Source organism: Lygodium microphyllum, unplaced genomic scaffold (assembly GCF_053477565.2).
Source record: "Lygodium microphyllum isolate KBCC unplaced genomic scaffold, Lygodium_microphyllum_v1.1.10 scaffold_41, whole genome shotgun sequence".
In the NCBI taxonomy this organism is placed as follows: domain Eukaryota; kingdom Viridiplantae; phylum Streptophyta; class Polypodiopsida; order Schizaeales; family Lygodiaceae; genus Lygodium; species Lygodium microphyllum.
In genome coordinates, this window is record NW_028229524.1 from 774,991 (window position 1) to 784,869 (window position 9,879).

The window sequence follows — 9,879 nt, forward strand, 5'->3', positions numbered from 1 at the left end:
GTAAGAGTGAAGCATTTCCTTCACTAAGTGTGCAAAGGGCACTTTCTTGATTAGTAAGTTTGTGCTTTTCTAGTACTTGTGGATCACTCTGAGAGCAACTAGATCATAGTTCTTCCTCCACTTTCACTTTTTCCCTAGGACTCATCCGATTGAACCTTGTCATGTTTGCCATCTCTATGCTTGGTTGGGGTTGAGGTTTGGGCTTATATGCATGTCGCTCAGTGGGGGCTGGTTATGGAGCAGGGAGGAGGGTACTAAAGGAGAAGGAAAATGTGCTCTTGGTCACTTGATTGGTCGCATGATGGGACCTTTGCCCCACTAGTTGAGTGTCCCTTAGTTACATTTGCACAAGCCTTGGGACATGGGGCCTATTGATATCGTTGTCAATGTTGCCCTCAATATCATTGTTACCACCTTCTTCATTTGTAGATACACTACTCTCATTGTTCTCTATTGGTTGTTGTTGCCTTCCACATGTTTGCTTGCCTTTTTCTCTTCAAAATGGTCTCCTTGCTCGTAAGCTCTTTTCTAAGTTTCCAAGAGCCAATTTAGGGAGGGTCTTTGAGCCTTTGGATGGATTAGGGAGGGGGACTACCGGAGGATAAGGTTGCAGTGCTATTGCAGTCATCCCACTAACTAAAATTAGGGATCCCTTTGCCTTGCCATGATAGACAAGTGAATACTTGCCCTTAGCCTTGGCCTGCCTAGTGGGGATGCCATTATACAACTTGCTTAGTGTAGGCCATGAGGTTGATTAGAAGAGGAGAAGAGAATAAAAAAAATAGAAGTATGAAATAAAAAGTGAACTAAAAGATCTCTATTTATACGAAACCTAATCTTAGGGTGGATTCACACACAATTTTAAATACATGTCTTATTTAACCCTTCTCTTTACCTTGTCATGCACCATGCTGCATGTGTATTCACTGCAAATGTGTTTTGCTACTTTTCCTTCATTATATGCTTGAATTTCTTGCTGGAGATATTGGACAAATCTAGTAGCCTTATCATTCTTCAATGTGATGGAGTGATCAAAGGTACATCTATAAAGCCAATCAAACATTTCTACGAGGTAGCTTTTCTTGATGCAACCACCTTCACGTGGGAAGCATTCTTGAAATATGCACCACAAGCTTGGTAATGAGACTTTTCCATACCTTGGATGCTTCACAATTCCAAAGGCCTATACTTCTCCAAAAAATATGATCCATGAGTATATAATATGTGCTGCAAAGGTATGAAGCATTGGTATTAGATTTGGAAAATAAAATTGTACAAATATAAAAGAACATACAAGTAGTAGAGTTGAAGGGGTAACATGTAGTAAAGGATGTTTGTTTCTGCTCATGCATTGACAACTAGCTTTGTAAAATCATTGACTACTATATAAAATTCAACTTGAGTGGTGCAATCTATTGACAATCTTAGCATTATACACACTAGCTTATCAAAAGAATAGCAAACTTTCACTCGAATATTCTTAAGACTACGGCCTCTTTTCAAATCTGTACTATATTTGAATACATCTTTTCGCGGCTCCCAATTTCACTTCAATAACTTGCTAGTCATATTGCTCAATGTCTTCATCCCACTCATGGATATTTTTTGTGCTATGTCATAAGCCTAACATTTTTTGGTCCTCTTTATCTTAACCTTGCCTTGATGTACACCTAATGAATCTAATAACTCCTCGAATTTCTTAATAGTTGATTCACGTTAGATGGGAGACTTCATTGTGTATGTATAATTAATATGAAATTTCAATAGTTTGTCAAATATGTGCACGAGGCAATGTAAAGTGAAAGAATGGAAATTCTTAATGTTAATTAAAAATATGGAATTTCCATTCTCATCAAGGCATGACCTATTTGGTCCTCCCTTCCATGCAACATTATCTATGGCCTCAAAAGAATTGTTTATTTTCATGCAAAATAAACAAAGCAATGAAGTTGATGCCTTAGTGTCACAATTGAACATATACTTTAGAGTCTTGAGATTGTTCATGCTTCTAACTATGTTTGAGGTATTCCTTGAGCCAATTGATCTAGGATTGTGAGACTTTTGCAAAAGAGATGTTCGTATTTGTGCCATCTAAGGTACCATTGAGAAGCTAGAAGCAACATGTCGATGTTGGCCAACTTGAAATCTATCATTGCAAATAGTTTGGAAAAGATGCCAAACATGGAGCCTAATTGCAGAAAGCAATAAGCAATGGGCTTGTTAGCACATGTGGATAGATCTTCAATCATTTTGCAAATAGTTCAACATTGTCAAAACACTTTATGGGCAATTGGTAGAGAAGACATACAGTTTCTTGTTTGATAAGAGGAAAGTTTGTACCCATTGGCAAGGATCTCTTCCTCTAATGGTAGATGGTCATTGCTTGAGCATGTGGTTAGGTTTGAGGATTGGCTAGTAGACTTATCAAAAATGGGAGGAGATAGGGATAGTAGAAGGGTTCAAGGAAGAGCTTTGATCCCAATTATGAGTTTGGCATGTGGGCTCAATGCAAAACAGGGACTTGAAGAGTTCGTAGTGATGGCAACTTTAGCGATTGTGGATGTAGTTAGAGCTACCAATTTATGGGTGATTGTGGGTAGTTTGGATAGCCAAAGTTGGTAGGAGCCTTCATAATACCCTTGTGCTCTTAGTAGTTTTTTTGGAATCCAACGATGTGTGGCTTGTGATCTAGTTTTTGATATGGTTGTCTTTGCTCATTTTTTCATGGTGCACATTGTGGAGCAATGCAAGAGAGAAGGCTTTAAGTTTCCACTCTCTTTGGGATAGAATGCTAACAAGGGGTCTATTATGGGCTTGATCTTATCAAAAGTTGGGCCAACAACAAGGGCATGGTTATGGGTGATGGCTTGGGCTCCAAGGTAGGGCAAGGCTAAGTAAGGTTAGACCATACTCCTTTGGGGGAGAAGATAGTAATTATTTGTGTATCTACCAACTAAGTGAATGCGGCAATCAATATAATTGACAATAGACTTGATTTGGAATTTGAAAGTGCACTCCAAAAGAATTTCAATACTAGCTTCTTTAGCATTCATGAGAACATAGAGTAGGAGTGAGATGCTCTCACTCTTGATTGTAACCATCAATTTATAGTGGCCCAATAAGGAATAAGCCTATCCACCATAGGGATTCAACTTTGATTCCGTGGGCTACAATTGTAGTTATCCTAGACTATGCCACTAGCAATAAGGAAGGGTGTAGTAGTTAGATCCTTTGTCGATCAGATTATCTACTACCATTGACCTAGCAATAGTGAGGTGAATGTGGAGATATGTAATTCGGATTAGAGGCTCGTCATCTAGTTCTATGTTACTAATGGAAACATGTCTAACAATAACGATTGCTTGATGAGGTCTAGAGGGTGGTGGTGCATTTTGTTGATGATATTGCTCAAACTTTTTCATAGAAGGTTTGTTCTATACACAGTAAGGGGCTATTTATTTTTACCATGGGAGGGTCGTGCGAGGGATGTCTAGGTGGGTAGTACTTCTTAATCTTGCTACCATTGAAGTGGCTAATGGGTTGGCCATATAAGGTCTCAAACACCACAGTCCTATCTTATTGATTATGTAGTCACAGAAAGGTTTGAGGCCTCAAAGTTTCAACTTCTATTTGTGGCCTTTTATGGAATAGAGTAGAACAAGATCCCCCTTGTCAAAGGATCCTTATTTGATATGCTTATCAAAATAGGCCTTTCATTGGCCTTCTCAACAATCGAAAAGTAGGGCATGGATGGCTAGTAATTGGGTTTCTATTAGGCATTCTCAACAAGTAGAGTATGGGTGCCTTCCCAACATTCTTGGACAACAATGTGCATAATTGGAATCAAGAATTCAATTGGCTTAATAGCATTAGTGCCATACGTAAGTTGGCCCAATGCATTTTTGTAGGCTATACGATAGGCCCATGGTACTACCATAAGTTTATGATCCGAATTAGAGTGTGATGCTGATATAGTCCTTGTCACAATATTAAAACAAGAATATCATTAGTAGCTTTGGCTCAACCATTCACTTGGGGGTAGTAAGTGCTAGACTTGCTATGGATGATCAAGAATGTGAATAGTAAATGCTCAATCACTTCATTCAAGAAATGTGTACCTTGATTGCTAATGTTTTCAATGGGATAGTTGAAGTGTGAGACGACTTGTTCCCACCTTGAACTAGACTCACATAATCTTGATCAACCAATCCCTCAAGACTCCTAGGGGTCTAACTTTGAATCCATTAGCTGCTATGGCTAGATTAAAGTATACTAGGTCAATTGGTAGATTTTCCTAGGCTTGAAGTACATTTTGGTTTACTATACTCATACTAGCTCTAGTGTCTAGCCACGATTCATCATTGCATAGTGTCTCCAAGGGTTTCCATGGGTAGAACCACATGTTTCTTGGCTTCTCCCTCGAATGTGTTGATCCCCAAGGCACTTAAGGTCAGAGGAGCACTAAATCTAGACTGTGGAGTGGGGTGGGATCGGTTAGGCTTTGTGCCTTCTACCTATGCTTTTAGTTCTTGCCAAACCATAGGACTACATTGATGTATAGTGTCGAGTGGGGTGGTAACTTTAGTTGATGCAAGTGCTCCAATTATGGAGGGTTTGAGATTTTCATAGACATATCACAAGTGACCTCACATCATAAACTAGGGAAACCTCTTGTTTTATGGGGCATGTTCTGTTTGGTGGCATGGCTGTGATCTCTTCTATTGGTCACAGCTTTGCTTGGAGAGATGCATCAGGTATGTGAAACAAGCTAGGGATATTGAGTATCTCATCAGTGTGCTCTTTTTGAATCTCTTCTCGTGTTGCATTTACCCATTTTTAAACTTTGTCAATAGTAGCCAATTGCTAAACTAGGTTAGGATATGAATTATCTTTGGCAATAGTTTGCTTCTTAGTTCAAGATGTTGTTGTAGCACTCACTGCACTAGAGATGGGAGTAGTTTGTGGAAATGAGGAGAGGCCATTGCTATTAAGTTTGATTTTCCTCTCTTTCTCTGTTTCTATACCAATTTGAGCTATTCATTTTCATTGGGCCTTCAATAGTTACTCCCTCCACCTTGCTTTACACAAAGGTGATAGTGCGTACTAGAATGGAAACACTGTCTTCATCATTGATCATTTCTATTGCAAATAGGCTTAAGGATATTGAAGGCATAATGGACTTACTACCAACTACCTTGCATTGTAGACAATCAAGATACATGTGTGTAACTCTGCATTTTGGACAGCATTGGTCAACTTCGTTTCCCTTAGCTTGCTAGTGTTTTTGTGGATACTTGAGGAATCATCTCCTACTTGTCCACAAGTCCAACAAGAAAAGGGGTCTCTGGTTGAAGGTATGCTTTACTTGTGCCCTCGTTCCAACATCATAATTGATAGAGGTCTGTAATCCATGAGGATCATGTTGTCCCTTTCCATCATAATAGACAAAAGGGTTTGTGTATCATTCCTCCTTCATTGGTTCCTTGATAAAATGGACAAGGGCATTGATAGGTGGATGTGTGATTATTAGCATGGGGGGTCTAGATATTCCCAAAGGATTAAAATTTGCCCTTTGCACGACCATCAATGCTCTTGAGGGTTTGGCAATGCCAATTCTAGGGGCAAGTGGGGGTTGCATTGGATAATTAGCAATTCAATTATACTACTGTTAGGGAAGATTAGGGCCAAGGAGTTGTCGTGCGACTCTAGAGTATGTTGTTTCCACAATTTGTGCATATATTTGGTTGTCAAAAACATTACGAGGGAAGGTGGTGTCCACCACAATGTACACACGATATGTTTTGGCAATATGGTCACGAGATCAACTGAGCCATGTTGAGCAACCCTTGATGTTGCTTCTTGACATCATTAATCAATTCTAGCATCTCTTTACTCTCTTGTGAGTCTGTTTTACATGGTTCTCTTGGTGGGGTTCCATTGTGCATTTATTTCTACTTCTCATAGTAGCCGTTCTATGCTCATGAATCACATAATGAGGTTATTCCCATATTCAACTTTAGCAAAGTGTTTGATGTTTGATGAATAGATATTTTAGAAGTAGAAAAGATGCCTTCTTAGTGGCATCCAAACCTATAAAGTAGGTTTTCCCTTGTTTACCCAAGCAAAGTCTGAATTCTTATGCTTGCTTGGTGTTATTGAGAAGATTCTTTACCTCGCAAACTTGCTTGAATTGTTCTATGAAACTATAGGGATTATCATCAACTTGGTATTTTCTAAGTGTTTTGCTACTAAGGGAATTTTTTCTTGGTCTCAGTTCCCTAGCGTATTTCTCATTCCTTTCAGAATAGAATGTGCAATTTGGGTTCCTACTTGTAGTACGTCTATGTGATCAAACAAATGCATTTGCAACAAGATTTGAGAGGAAGGCTTGTGATGAGCTTCCATCTTCAACATTATGCAGCATTGGTTAGATGCTATCCATTTCCACTTACACAGTTGCAAGTTTTTGTTGGGTGTCATTGTTCATATCAAACAACCAGTCGATTGTGATGGTGATAGTTCCTTGTGTTTGAAATTCGACAACTTTACGTTCTATGGCATCTTGAACATATTTTTGATGTCAAATCGTGTAGCCTACTCTGAAAGCTATTGAGTATGGTTTGGAAAGCTATCAATTGTGGTTTGAAAATCATTCGAATTGCCACTTGGATTCCTCAGTCTATCCATATTACAAGCTAAAGTCCCCGTGATCTCTTAGTTAACTAGGTGAATTAATTGATTGATAAGGTCCCTAAGGGGTGTATTCTCAAGGTCAAGCATTTGGTTAGGATTAGCATCTCTACTACCGGTTGGAGTTTGAAGCTTACATCCACTTTGTAAGGGCATGCACCTCCTTTACATCATATACTCAGGGTTTTGATCCTTGGTCAATAGTTCTTAGGATATTTTCCCGTTCTATTCCCTACGTGAGTTTCTTTGGTTTGCGATTTAGGCAATGAGGTGTCCCTATTTTAGTCTCTTGTTCTGTGCATTTTTTGAGGCTTTTTTATGGTTGATTTTTATTTTTTTATTTTTTTGTAATTCAATTTGTTTTTGTTTATGATTTAAGAAAAGAAAACAATATAAAGCGACAAAATAGACACCCTTATGTAGTGATATGATAGACACAAATATGTGCATTATGCAAGGCCACTAGACTAAGTCTATGTGCCCTAAGGTGTAGTGAGATTGTGCATTTTGAAATTGTGGTTGTCTACTTTACTATGCAAGATGAATGAGTATGTGTGTGGACAGATGCACAATGCCAATGCAAGGAGTATGTGTCCATGTGGATGCACTATTTGTGTATGTGAATGCACTATTTTGGTTCATGGACACACTACGTGTGTACAGATGAGGTAGGTGTGTAAAGGGGCATTGTGTATGATCAAGAATATGTGCACAAGTGTGAGGGTAATGCTCTAGGGATCACTATGTGTGCAAGAACATGCACTTGTGAGTTATGATGGTTAAGTGGACTAGTGTGCATTGGGTGTGCACTAGTCTTTGTGTGCAAGTGGGTGAAAATGATGCACTAGTGCACAAGGTATGTTCACATGTGCAATGAAACTAGTGTACTATTCTAGTACACGTGTGCACCTTGGTTTAGTGTACTAGTATAGTTAGGCCTCTAGAATATGTGTGCATGACTTAGAGTATGGGTCCTAATGGGTGGAAATGTAGGATGCTGTAGAGGCGCAAGCTCAAGCTCAACCGCCAAGACCCACAAACCGCTTATTGTTTCAAGGGTTTCAAGCCGAGCACTAATGGCTACCTCTCACATAGCCGATGCACTATCTTTCTCTACGAGTGTAGTGAGTCTACCTCCATGCCCGATCGAGTTGCCTTATCTCTCGAGCACTCCGGTACCTCCACGATCCAAGTGCAAGCTTCAAGCAAGCTCGATCCTCATGCTCCACGCTCCAAGCTCCACTGCCGCAAGCAAGAGAAGAGAAGGGAAGAGAAGAGAAGAAGAGAGGAGAAGATGGAGAGCATCTCCACCATGGTCCCTCACCCTCACACACTTACTCCCTCACACTCTCACACTCTCACACTCCCTCTCTCAAGCACAAGCTCAAGCAATCAAGAAGAAGAATTGAAGAAGAGCTACTTTTGTCCACACACAAGAATGAGCTTCTCATTCACTTTTCAACTTTATATACAAAACCCTAAATTCCTTTTGGGCAGTCATCCCCTTATCCCCTTTTTTACATGGCCGACTGGCCCTTTTTCCCCTATCTTCCTAGCTTCCTTCCTACCGCCCATCTATCTTTACAATTTTCACGGGTGAGAGCCCAACGCTCTTAAAATAAATCATGGTGTACCTTGCGCTCTTTTATAAAAGTGTTGACTTGTGTTTTTCTTGTGCACCTCTCTTCTTGATTTAGGACTTTTTTACACTTTTTGTGTTTCCATATTTTTCTTGGCGTGCATTCATCTTCCATTTCACTTTTGCCTTGGCCTTATCTTCTACTTTAGATTTTCTGGATTTTTCACCTTGTTTGTCTGAGGGTTAACATTATCCCCCTCCTAGATGAGTGCCAGTACCATGGCACTCACCATCATAGATAGCAGGCTTTGGAATGCACCAAAGATGTGAGTGGAAGGGGCTGTTGTGGTTTGCCTTTGAGGAGTTTTGGTGGTGGTGTGGATGAAGGTGGTTGGTGACACTTTGTTGGCTTGATTGGTTGGTGATAGGGTTGTTGAAGTTGGTGATAGGGCTGGTTTTTGTTGGAAGTTACACTCATGGGTTGGCATAGGTGTTGATGTTCTAGGGATTCTATGGGGCGATGATTCTTTGGTGGGCTTGCAAGATGATAAAGGATAAGAATTAAGAGTTGAGTGTTGACAAAGAGCTGACGGTACTTTTGTTGGAGTCTTCAATACCTGCAATTGAAAAAACTCTCATACATGGTCTCTCCCTAGGGGTAGTGCTAGTCTTCTTATCGTGCACAAGACGTAGTTTGACTAGTTTGGAAGATAGGTCGAAGCCGAGAGTAATGTCATGTACTTGAGGACCCAAACTATGTATAGATTGTGGTGCATATATTATGTGAGTGCACATTGTCATGCTGCTACGTGCACACCGTGTGAACAACTCTAGAGTATGGCTTTCTTGTTAATTTAGAGAGCCAATGCCATTTTAGACATTAGTGTTAGTGTCCCTAGTGAGGATGGTTCAAAAATATTAGATTTTTGGACAAGTTTAGCCAATTTTTAATAATGTCTCTTATAAAAATCCAAAAAACTATAGACAACTTCTAGAGTAGGATGATGTGTAAAAGAAAGCATGTAGCTTTTAGTCATTTTAGGAGGATTTTATGTAAAAAGAGGGATTGGCAAAATTGTGCAACGTGCGATCGCTGTTTTCAGATAGTGAGCAGCACTTCAAAGTGGGAGATGAAGAAGGAGTGATCTGGCAGAATACTGGCTAGGTGTGGCAATATTTTATCCCCCTTTCAGAGCCAATGGAAGCATCAGATTGGCAGTTTCTGAGCAGCATAGAGGAAGGTATTGTTTTATGTACATTTTTTGTCTACAAGAGATTTATCTTCTCATAATGCATAAATAAACTGATAAGCTTCATCTTTGTGAGTTTAGCCCCTACTCTTCTGTCTACTCCTCTCCCTGAATCTCCCTTCACCTTGCTATCTCTTACCCTTGCGGTAGATTTCGCTCCGACAATGGTGAACCCAATGTGAAAGTCGGCAGTAGAGGTGTGTAAAGATGGGAAATTTTGCTGGATCAAGTGGTGGTGATGCTTTATAATAAATGATTACTTTTTTGCAGCAACAATAACATCAACAGTTGTTGTTACAATAGCAGATGCAAACTCATCAGGAAGCAGAAAGAATTGATTCCTTAGCTGTGAATGCGTTG